The following is a 13,328-nucleotide window of genomic DNA, read 5'->3' as shown; positions in this document are numbered from 1 at the left end:
CTAATGGGCATGGCCTGTTAACTGTTTCACTGTCTAACCCAGGAACGGTATGTGTAAAGAGCTCCATGGAGTAAGCCGTTGTATCGCCTGTTGCATCCTTCTCTCTTGTTCTGGGTGAAGAAGACAAGGAAGTGACTTGTCCCTGACCGTGAACATCCACTAATGACGCGCTGCTTTTACATTTAGCACTTTCAGAAGAGGAGGCAAAAGAGCTAGAGGCTGAGTCAGCAAGGAAAGCCAAAACTTGTTCTTGCTGCTCCGGCTTTAAAAGCGGTTTTCCTACTCCCAGAAAAGGGAGCGTTCGAGGCCTTGTGTAGCCAGACGATGAACCTGGCTCAACAACTCGAGACTTAGGTGCTGTATTGCTTTTACCACGACCACCTGATGCTCCAACACCACTACCATCATTACCAGCTGACAATGACCGCCCACGGCCACGACCTCTTCCACCAGACTTCCTCATTGTTTGCAAAACGTAACCAAATTAACGGTATCTGTTACTGTAAAACAACTTATAAGGTGAATTCAAACTTCTGTAGGATTTATATATACCTTTATAGGTGGCTGACAATGAAAGGAAAATCAGGCCCAATGTTACACACTAGGTTTTATGTGCCCCAATAATTTGAGACAGATGGCACACACAGGACCGGCACTCAAGCACAAATGCCAATCTTAATCTCCCACTATGTTTTTTTTGTCAGGGAGAATTTAAACAAAAATAAAAAAAATTCCCAGTATGACACACTAGGTTTTATGTGCCCCAATAATTTGAGACAGATGGCACACACAGGACCGGCACTCAAGCACAAATGCCAATCTTAATCTCCCACTGTTTTTTTGTCAGGGAGAATTTAAACAAAAATAAAAAAATTCCCAGTATGACACACTAGGTTTTATGTGCCCCAATAATTTGAGACAGATGGCACACACAAGACCGGCACTCAAGCACAAATGCCAATCTTAATCTCCCACTATGTTTTTTTTTGTCAGGGAGAATTAAAAAATAAATAAATAAATTTCCCAATATGACACACTAGGTTTTATGTGCCCCAATAATTTGAGACAGATGGCACACACTAGACCGGCACTCAAGCACAAATGCCAATCTTAATCTCCCACTATGTTTTTTTTTGTCAGGGAGAATTTAAACAAAAATAAAAGAATTCCCAGTATGACACACTAGGTTTTATGTGCCCCAATAATTTGAGACAGATGGCACACACAGGACCGGCACTCAAGCACAAATGCCAATCTTAATCTCCCACTATGTTTTTTTTTCAGGGAGAATTAAAAAAAAAAAAAAAATTTCCCAGTATGACACACTTAGGTTTTATGTGCCCCAATAATTTGAGACAGATGGCACACACTAGACCGGCACTCAAGCACAAATGCCAATCTTAATATCCCACTGTGTTTTTTGTTTGTCAGGGAGAATTTAAACAAAAATAAAAAAAATTCCCAGTATGACACACTAGGTTTTATGTGCCCCAATAATTTGAGACAGATGGCACACACAAGACCGGCACTCAAGCACAAATGCCAATCTTAATCTCCCACTATGTTTTTTTTGTCAGGGAGAATTAAAAAATAAATAAATAAATTTCCCAGTATGACACACTAGGTTTTATGTGCCCCAATAATTTGAGACAGATGGCACACACTAGACCGGCACTCAAGCACAAATGCCAATCTTAATCTCCCACTATGTTTTTTTTTGTCAGGGAGAATTTAAACAAAAATAAAAGAATTCCCAGTATGACACACTAGGTTTTATGTGCCCCAATAATTTGAGACAGATGGCACACACAGGACCGGCACTCAAGCACAAATGCCAATCTTAATCTCCCAGTATGTTTTTTTTTTCAGGGAGAATTAAAAAAAAAAAATAAATTTCCCAGTATGACACACTAGGTTTTATGTGCCCCAATAATTTGAGACAGATGGCACACACTAGACCGGCACTCAAGCACAAATCCCAATCTTAATCTCCCACTGTGTTTTTTGTTTGTCAGGGAGAATTTAAACAAAAATAAAAAAATTCCCAGTATGACACACTAGGTTTTATGTGCCCCAATAATTTGAGACAGATGGCACACACAGGATCGGCACTCAAGCACAAATGTGAATCTTAATCTCCCACTATGTTTTTTTGTCAGGGAGAATTTAAACAAAAATAAAAAAAATTCCCAGTATGACACACTAGGTATTATGTGCCCCAATAATTTGAGACAGATGGCACACACAAGACCGGAACTCAAGCACAAATGCCAATCTTAATCTCCCACTATGTTTTTTTTGTCAGGGAGAATTAAAAAATAAATAAATAAATTTCCCAGTATGACACACTAGGTTTTATGTGCCCCAATAATTTGAGACAGATGGCACACACAGGACCGGCACTCAAGCACAAATGCCAATCTTAATCTCCCACTGTGTTTTTTGTTTGTCAGGGAGAATTTAAACAAAAATAAAAAAATTCCCAGTATGACACACTAGGTTTTATGTGCCCCAATAATTTGAGACAGATGGCACACACAGGATCGGCACTCAAGCACAAATGTGAATCTTAATCTCCCACTATGTTTTTTTGTCAGGTAGAATTTAAACAAAAATAAAAAAAATTCCCAGTATGACACACTAGGTTTTATGTGCCCCAATAATTTGAGACAGATGGCACACACAAGACCGGAACTCAAGCACAAATGCCAATCTTAATCTCCCACTATGTTTTTTTTGTCAGGGAGAATTAAAAAATAAATAAATAAATTTCCCAGTATGACACACTAGGTTTTATGTGCCCCAATAATTTGAGACAGATGGCACACACTAGACCGGCACTCAAGCACAAATGCCAATCTTAATCTCCCACCATGTTTTTTTTTTGTCAGGGAGAATTTAAACAAAAATAAAAGAATTCCCAGTATGACACACTAGGTTTCATGTGCCCCAATAATTTGAGACAGATGGCACACACAGGACCGGCAATCAAGCACAAATGCCAATCTTAATCTCCCACTATGTTTCTTTTTTCAGGGAGAATTTAAACAAAAATAAAAAATTTCCCAGTATGACACACTAGGTTTTATGTGCCCCAATAATTTGAGACAGATGGCACACACAGGATCGGCACTCAAGCACAAATGCGAATCTTAATCTCCCACTATGTTTTTTTTGTCAGGGAGAATTAAAAAATAAATAAATAAATTTCTCAGTATGACACACTAGGTTTTATGTGCCCCAATAATTTGAGACAGATGGCACACACTAGACCGGCACTCAAGCACAAATGCCAATCTTAATCTCCCACTATTTTTTTTTGTCAGGGAGAATTTAAACAAAAATAAAAGAATTCCCAGTATGACACACTAGGTTTCATGTGCCCCAATAATTTGAGACAGATGGCACACACAGGACCGGCACTCAAGCACAAATGCCAATCTTAATCTCCCACTATGTTTTTTTTTTTTGAGGGAGAATTTAAACAAAAATAAATAAATTTCCCAGTATGACACACTAGGTTTTATGTGCCCCAATAATTTGAGACAGATGGCACACACAAGACCGGCACTCAAGCACAAATGCCAATCTTAATCTCCCACTATGTTGTTTTTTTCAGGGAGAATTTAAAAAAAAAAATTCCCAGTATGACACACTAGGTTTCATGTGCCCCAATAATTTGAGACAGATGGCACACACAGGACCGGCACTCAAGCACAAATGCCAATCTTAATCTCCCACTATGTTTTTTTTTTTCAGGGAGAATTTAAACAAAAATAAATAATTTCCCAGTATGACACACTAGGTTTTATGTGCCCCAATAATTTGAGACAGATGGCACACACAAGACCGGCACTCAAGCACAAATGCCAATCTTAATCTCCCACTATGTTTTTTTTTTCAGGGAGAATTAAAAAAATAAATAAATAAATTTCCCAGTATGGCACACTAGGTTTTATGTGCCCCAATAATTTGAGACAGATGGCACACACTAGACCGGCACTCAAGCACAAATGCCAATCTTAATCTCCCACTATTTTTTTTTGTCAGGGAGAATTTAAACAAAAATAAAAGAATTCCCAGTATGACACACTAGGTTTCATGTGCCCCAATAATTTGAGACAGATGGCACACACAGGACCGGCACTCAAGCACAAATGCCAATCTTAATCTCCCACTATGTTTTTTTTTTTTGAGGGAGAATTTAAACAAAAATAAATAAATTTCCCAGTATGACACACTAGGTTTTATGTGCCCCAATAATTTGAGACAGATGGCACACACAAGACCGGCACTCAAGCACAAATGCCAATCTTAATCTCCCACTATGTTGTTTTTTTCAGGGAGAATTTAAAAAAAAAAATTCCCAGTATGACACACTAGGTTTCATGTGCCCCAATAATTTGAGACAGATGGCACACACAGGACCGGCACTCAAGCACAAATGCCAATCTTAATCTCCCACTATGTTTTTTTTTTTCAGGGAGAATTTAAACAAAAATAAATAATTTCCCAGTATGACACACTAGGTTTTATGTGCCCCAATAATTTGAGACAGATGGCACACACAAGACCGGCACTCAAGCACAAATGCCAATCTTAATCTCCCACTATGTTTTTTTTTTCAGGGAGAATTAAAAAAATAAATAAATAAATTTCCCAGTATGGCACACTAGGTTTTATGTGCCCCAATAATTTGAGACAGATGGCACACACAGGACCGGCACTCAAGCACAAATGCCAATCTTAATCTCCCACTATGTTTTTTTTGTCAGGGAGAATTTAACCCCTTAAGCCCCGAGGGTGGTTTGCACGTTAATGACCGGGCCAATTTTTACAATTCTGACCACTGTCCCTTTGAGGTTATAACTCTGGAACGCTTCAACGGATCTTGGCGATTCTGGCATTGTTTTCTCGTGAGATATTGTACATCATGTTAGTGGTAAAATTTATTCAATATAACTTGTGTTTATTTGTGAAAAAAATGGAAATTTGGCAAAAATTTTGAAAATTTCACAATTTTCCAACTTTGAATTTTTATGCCCTTAAATCACAGAGATACATCACGCAAAATACTTAATTAGTAACATTTGCCACATGTCTACTTTACATCAGCACAATTTTGGAACCAAAATTTTTTTTTGTTAGGGAGTTATAAGGGTTAAAAGTTGACCAGCAATTTCTCATTTTTACAACACCATTTTTTTTAGGGACCACATCTCATTTGAAGTCATTTTGAGGGGTCTATATGATAGAAAACAACCAAGTGTGACACCATTCTAAAAACTGCACCCCTCAAGGTGCTCAAAACCACATTCAAGAAGTTTATTAACCCTTCAGGTGTTTCACAGGAATTTTTGGAATGTTTAAATAAAAATGAACATTTAACTTTTTTTCACACAAAATTTATTCAGCTCCAATTTGTTTTATTTTACCAAGGGTAACAGGAGAAAATGGACCCCAAAAGATGTTGTACAATTTGTCCTGAGAATGCCGATACCCCATATGTGGGGGTAAACCACTTTTTGGGCACATGACAGAGCTCGGAAGCGAAGGAGCGCCATTTGACTTTTCAATGCAAAATTGACTGGAATTGAGATGTTGCGTTTGGAGAGCCCCTGATTTGCCTAAACATTGAAACCCCCCACAAGTGACACCATTTTGGAAAGTAGACCCCTTAAGGAACTTATCTAGATGTGTGGTGAGCACTTTGACCCACCAAGTGCTTCACAGAAGTTTATAATGCAGAGCCGTAAAAAAAAAATCATATTTTTTCACAAAAATGATCTTTTCGCCCCCAATTTTTTATTTTCCCAAGGGTAAGAGAAGAAATTGGACCCCAAATATTGTTGTGCAATTTGTCCTGAGTACGCTGATACCCCATATGTGGGTGTAAACTATTGTTTGGGTGCATGGCAGAGCTCGGAAGGGAAGGAAAGCCATTTGACTTTTCAATGCAAAATTGACTGGAATTGAGATGGGACGCCATGTTGCGTTTGGAGAGCCCCTGATTTGCCTAAACATTGAAACCCCCCACAAGTGACACCATTTTGGAAAGTAGACCCCTTAAGGAACTTATCTAGATGTGTGGTGAGCACTTTGACCCACCAAGTGCTTCACAGAAGTTTATAATGCAGAGCCGTAAAAATAAAAATCATATTTTTTCACAAAAATGATCTTTTCGCCCCCAATTTTTTATTTTCCCAAGGGTAAGAGAAGAAATTCATAGCGAGTGTGAGCGAGCTGAGTGTGACCTGAGCGTAAGTGTGGATGGCGGTAAGTGTGACTTGTGATTCAGTGACTTTGGAATCAGGGAGTTTCCAAGGGAGGAATTGCTGTCAGTTTTTAATTAATACTTTGTATTTATTTTTTATATAATGTTTCTGTGGTGCAATCCCCATTAGGAAATGTGCTCCACAATTGTTAATGCCATCCAGTGCACATCTTGCCTCATGTATGCAGTCCTTGATCAGCCGGTCGAGGGTTCATACTGCTGTGCGAGATGTTAGCACGTTGTGCATTTGGAATCCCAGATTCTGGATCTAAATGTGCAGCTGGCAACACTGAGATCCATAGACAATATGGAGAGGAGTCTTCTGCTCACAGAGCAGACACTCAATGGGATAGATGAGGAAGGGGATGGTAGGATGGAGCTGCAGGACAGTAAGGCAGTTAGCTGGGTGACAGATAGAAGGCGGGGTAGAGGGAAGAGTGCCAGGGAGGCTAGTCCTGATCTGGCACACCCCAATAAGTTTGCTAAGTTGACAGATGAGGGGGGTGCCAGTACAGGGGTAGCACTGCTGCAGCCAGGCATGTCCTCTGAAAGCCGGAGGAGTGACTGCTCCAGTAAGGAGGGAAATAGGAGAGCAGGGCAGGCCAGACAGGTGCTGGTAGTGGGGGACTCAATTATTAGGAGAACAGATAGGGCAATCTGTCACAAAGACAGGGATCGTCGAACGGTGTGCTGCCTACCTGGCGCTCGAGTCCGACATATCGCTGATCGGGTGGACAGATTACTGGGAGGGGCTGGTGAGGACCCAGCGGTCATGGTGCACATTGGCACAAATGACAAAGTTAGAGGTAGGTGGAAGGTCCTTAAAGATGATTTCAGGGAGTTAGGCTGCAAGCTGAAAGCAAGGACCTCCAACGTGGTATTTTCCGAAATACTGCCTGTACCATGTGCCACGCCAGAGAGGCAACGGGAGATTAGGGAGGTTAATAAGTGGCTCAAGAATTGGTGTAGGAAGGAGGGGTTTGGGTTCCTGCAGAACTGGGCCGACTTCTCAGTTGGCTACAAGCCCTACGCTAGGGACGGGCTGCACCTCAATGGGGAAGGTGCAGCTGTGCTGGGGGAGAAAATGGCTAGAAGGTTGGAGGAGTGTTTAAACTAGGGATTGGGGGGGAGGGTATTCATTTTATAGGAGGGGAAGATAGTGCAGATAGAGACCTGGGCACAAATAAGGAAGTTGGGGGTGGCGGTAGCATGGGGGGTGGGGTTAGAACAGCTAATAATTTAAGAAAGAATAGAGGTACAGAGAGGAACATCAAGTGCATGTATACTAATGCCAGAAGCCTCGCCAACAAAATGGACAAATTAGAACTAATGTTGGTGGAACATAATTATGACATGGTGGGAATATCTGAAACATGGCTGGATGAGAGCCATGACTGGACTGTTAACTTGCAGGGCTATAGCCTTTTCAGAAATGACCGTACAGATAAGCGAGGGGAAGGGGTGTGTCTGTATGTAAAATCCACCTTAAAACCCATCCTGCGTGATAATATAGGTGAATCTAATGAAAATGTAGAGTCCCTGTGGGTGGAGATAAGGGGAGGGGGAAAAAATAATAAATTACTGATAGGGGTTTGTTATAAATCTCCAAAAATAATGGAAGCAATGGAGAATATCCTCGTAAAGCAAATAGATGAAGCTGCGACTCAAGGAGAAATCATTATTATGGGGGACTTCAACTACCCTGAAATAGATTGGGGAACAGAAACCTGCAGTTCCAGTAAAGATAATCGGTTTTTGACAACTATGAGAGACAATTACCTTTCACAACTGGTTCAGGACCCAACAAGGAGGGGGGCACTGCTAGACTTAATATTAACCAACAGGCCAGACCGCATATCAAATATAAGGGTTGGGGGTCACTTGGGGATTAGTGATCACAAAATAATAAGTTTTCAGGTCTCCTTTAATAAGATGTGTAGTAGAGGGGTGACAAGGACACTAAACTTCAGGAGGGCAAATTTACAACGGATGAGAGAGGACTATATCCTGAGACATAAAAGTACACAAAGAAAATGGGAGACGTTTATTAGCATCCTGGATAGGACCTGTGCACAGTATATACCGTATGGGAATAAACATACTAGAAATAGGAGGAAACCAATATGGCTAAATAGAGCTGTAAGGGGCGCAATAAGTGACAAAAAGAAAGCATTTAGAGAATTAAAGGAAGTAGGTAGTGATGAGGCATTAAATAAATATATAAAATTAAATAAATTCTGTAAAAAGCAAATCAAGGTAGCAAAGATTGAGACAGAGAGACTCATTGCCAGAGAGAGCAAAAATAACCCCAAAATATTCTTTAACTACATAAATAGTAAGAAACTAAAAAATGATAGTGTTGGCCCCCTTAAAAATAGTCTGGGTGAAATGGTGGATGAGGATGAGGAAAAAGCCAATATGCTAAATGACTTTTTTTCATCAGTATTTACAAAAGAAAATCCCATGGCAGCCAATATGACTAGTGATAAAAATTCCCAATTAAATGTTACCTGCTTAACCCAGCAGGAAGTACGGCGGCGTCTAAAAATCACTAAAATTGACAAATCTCCGGGCCCGGATGAGATACACCCTCGAGTACTGCAGGAACTAAGTATAGTCATTGATAGACCGTTATTTTTAATCTTTAAAGAGTCCATAATAACAGGGTCTGTACCACAGGACTGGCGTATAGCAAATGTGGTGCCAATATTTAAAAAGAGGACAAAAACTGAACTCGGAAATTATAGGCCAGTAAGCTTAACCTCTACTGTGGGTAAAATCCTGGAGGGCATTCTAAGGGATGCTATACTGGAGTATCTGAAGAGGAATAACCTCATGACCCAGTATCAGCACGGGATTACTAGGGCCCGTTCATGTCAGACTAATTTGATCAGCTTCTATGAAGAGGTAAGTTCCGGACTGGACCAAGGGAGCCCAGTGGATGTAGTGTATATGGACTTTTCAAAAGCTTTTGATACGGTGCCACACAAAAGGTTGATACATAAAATGAGAATAATGGGGATAGGGGAAAATATGTGCAAGTGGGTTGAGAGCTGGCTCAGGGATAGGAAACAAAGGGTGGTTATTAATGGAGCACACTCGGACTGGGTCGCGGTTAGCAGTGGGGTACCACAGGGGTCAGTATTGGGCCCTCTTCTTTTTAACATATTTATTAATGACCTTGTAGGAGGGCATTCAGAGTAGAATTTCAATATTTGCAGATGACACTAAACTCTGCAGGGTAATCAAGACAGAGGAGGACAATTTTGTATTACAGGATGATTTATGTAAACTAGAAGCTTGGGCTGATAAATGGCAAATGAGCTTTAATGGGGATAAATGTAAGGTCATGCACTTGGGTAGAAGTAATAAGATGTATAACTATGTACATAATTCTAAAACTCTGGGTAAAACTGTCAATGAAAAGGACCTGGGTGTATGGGTGGATGACAAACTCATATTCAGTGGCCAGTGTCAGGCAGCTGTTACAAAGGCAAATAAAATAATGGGATGTATTAAAAGAGGCATAGATGCTCATGAGGAGAACATAATTTTACCGCTATACAAGTCACTAGTGCGACCACACTTAGAATACTGTGCACAGTTCTGGTCTCCGGTGTATAAGAAAGACATAGCTGAACTAGAGCGGGTGCAGAGAAGAGCGACCAAGGTTATTAGAGGACTGGGAGGTCTGCAATACCAAGATAGGTTATTACACTTGGGGCTATTTAGTTTGGAAAAACGAAGGCTAAGGGGTGATCTTATGTTAATGTATAAATATATGAGGGGACAGTACAAAGACCTTTCTGATGATCTTTTTAATCATAGACCGGTGACAGGGACAAGGGGGCATCCTCTATGTCTGGAGGAAAGAAGGTTTAAGCATAATAACAGATGCAGATTCTTTACTGTAAGAGCAGTGAGACTATGCAACTCTCTGCCGTATGATGTTGTAATGAGTGATTCATCACTTAAATTTAAGAGGGGACTGGATACCTTTCTGGAAAAGTATAATGTTACAGGGTATATACACTAGATTCCTTGATAGGGCTTTGATCCAGGGAACTAGTCTGATTGCCGTATGTGGAGTCGGGAAGGAATTTTTTTCCCCAAGGTGGAGCTTACTCTTTGCCACATGGGTTTTTTTGGCCTTCCTCTGGATCAACATGTTAGGGCATGTTAGGTTAGGCTATGGGTTGAACTAGATGGACTTAAAGTCTTCCTTCAACCTTAATAACTATGTAACTATGTAACTATGTAACTATGTAAATTAGACCACAAAAGTTGTTGATCAATTTGTCCTGAGTACAACGATACCCCATATGTGGGGGTAAACCACTGTTTGGGTGCATAGCAGAGCTCGGAAGGGAAGGAGCGCCATTTGACTTTTCAATGCAAAATTGACTGGAATTGAGATGGGACACCATGTCCCGTTTGGAGAGCCCCTGATGTGCCTAAACATTAAAACCCCCCACAAGTGACACCATTTTGGAAAGTAGACCCCCTAAGGAACTTATATTGATGTGTTTTGAGAGCTTTGAACCCCCAAGTGTTTCACTACAGTTTATAACGCAGAGCCGTGAAAATAAAAAAATTTTTTTTTCAGAAAAATGATATTTTAGCCCCCAGTTTTGTATTTTCACAAGGGTAACAGGACAAATTGGACAACAACTTTTGGAGTCCAATTTATCCTGAGTACGCTGATACCCCATATTTGGGGGGGAACCACTGTTTGGGCGCATGACAGAGCTCGGAAGGGAAGGAGCGCCATTTGGAATGCAGACTTAGATGGATTGGTCTGCAGGCGTCACGTTGCATTTGCAGAGCCCCTGATGTACCCAAACAGTACAACCCCCCACAAGTGACCCCATATTGGAAAGTAGACCTCCCGAGAAACTTATCTAGATGTGTTTTGAGAGCTTTGAACCCCCAAGTGTTTCACTACAGTTTATATCGCAGAGCCGTGAAACTAAAAATTCTTTTTTTTTCAGAAAAATGATTTTTTAGCCCCCAGTTTTATATTTTCACAAGGGTAACAGGATAATTTGGACCCCAAAATTTGTTGTCCAATTTGTCCTGAGTACGCTGATACCCCATATGTGGGGGGGAACCACTGTTTGGGCGCATGGCAGAGCTCGGAAGGGAAGGAGCGCCATTTGGAATGCAGACTTAGATGGATTGGTCTGCAGGCATCATGTTGCATTTGCAGAGCCCCTGATGTACCCAAACAGCATAAACCCCCCATAAGTGACCCCATATTGGAAACTAGACCTCCCAAGGAACTTATCTAGATGTGTTGTGATAACTTTGAACCCCCAAATGTTTCACTACAGTTTACAACGCAGTGCCGTGAAAATAAAAAATCCTTTTTTTCCCACAAAAATGATTTTTAGCCCCCCAAATTTTTATTTTCCCAGAGATAACAAGAGAACTTGGACCGCAAAAGTTGTTGTCCAAATTGTCCCGAGTACGCTGATGCCCCATATGTTGGGTTAAACCCCTGTTTGGGCGCACGGGAGAGCTCGGAAGGGAAGGAGCACTGTTTTACTTTTTCAACGCAGAATTGTCTGGAATTGAGATCGGACGCCATGTCGCGTTTGGAGAGCCCCTGATGTGCCTGAACAGTGGAAACTCCCCAATTCTACCTGCAACTAATCCAAACACACTCCTAACCCTAATCCCAACTGTAACCCTAACCACACCCCTAACCCTGACACACCCCTAATTCTAATCCCAACCCTAATCCCAACCGCAAATGTAATCCAAACCCTAACCCTAACTTTAGCCCCAACCCTAACTTTATCCCCAACCCTAACTTTTGCCCCAACCCTATCCCTAACTTTTGCCCCACCCTAACTTTAACTCCAACCCTAGCCCCAACCCTAGCCCTAGCCCTAACCCTAGCCCTAACCCTAGCCCTAACCCTAGCCCTAACCCTAGCCCTAGCCCTAACCCTGGCCCTAACCCTAACCCTAGCCCTAACCCTAGCCCTAATGGGAAAATGGAAATAAATAAATTTTTTTAATTTTATTATTTTTCCCTAACTAAGGGGGTGATGAAGGGGGGTTTCATTTACTTTTATAGCGTTTTTTATAGCGGATTTTTATGATTGGCAGCTGTCACACACTAAAAGACGCTTTTTATAGCAAAAAAGTTTTTGCGTCTCGACATTTTGAGACCTATAATTTTTTTTTTTTCTTACGGTGTTCACTGAAGGGGTTAACTAGTGGGACAGTTTTATAGGTTGGGTCGTTACGGACGCGGCGATACTAAATATGTGTACTTTTATTGTTTTTTTTTTTTTTTTTTTTTAGATAAAGAAATGTATTTATGGGAATAATATTTTTTTTTTCTTCTTTATTTAGGAATATATATTTTTTTTTTTTACACATGTGGAATTTTTTTTTTAAACATTTTTTACTTTGTCCCAGGGGGGGACATCACAGATCGCCAATCTGATAGTTTGCATAGCACTCTATCAGATCGGCGCTCTCACTCACATCGCTGCAGGCTGCAGCTTTCATCTGCAGCCTGCTCCGGACCCGGAAGTACTCCCTGCAGGACCCGGATGCAGCCCCGTGGCAATTTTGGATCCGGGGCCTGCAGGGAGGAGACACTCGGTACAAGGTGAGTACATTCCCTTGTACCGATCGTCTCAGGGAAGCACGCAGGGAGCCCCCTCCCTGCGCAATGCTTCCCTGTACCTCCGGTACACCGCGATCATGTTTGATCGCGGTGTGCCGGGGGTTAATGTGCCGGGGGCGGTCTGTGACCACTCCTGGCACATAGTGCCAGATGTCAGCTGCGATAGGCAGCTGACACCCGGCCGCGATCGGCCACGCTCCCCCCGTGAGCGCGGCCGATCGGCTATGACGTACTATCCCGTCACTGGGTATTAAGTCCTAGGTCACCTTGACGGGATAGTACGTCATATGGGATTAAGGGGTTAAACAAAAATAAAAAAATTCCCAGTATGACACACTAGGTTTTATGTGCCCCAATAATTTGAGACAGATGGCACACACAAGACCAGCACTCAAGCACAAATGCCAAT

This window comes from Ranitomeya variabilis, chromosome 8 (assembly GCF_051348905.1).
Source record: "Ranitomeya variabilis isolate aRanVar5 chromosome 8, aRanVar5.hap1, whole genome shotgun sequence".
In the NCBI taxonomy this organism is placed as follows: Eukaryota; Metazoa; Chordata; class Amphibia; order Anura; family Dendrobatidae; genus Ranitomeya; species Ranitomeya variabilis.
The sequence above is the reverse complement of the archived record's forward strand: the minus strand, read 5'-3'. Positions refer to the sequence as shown.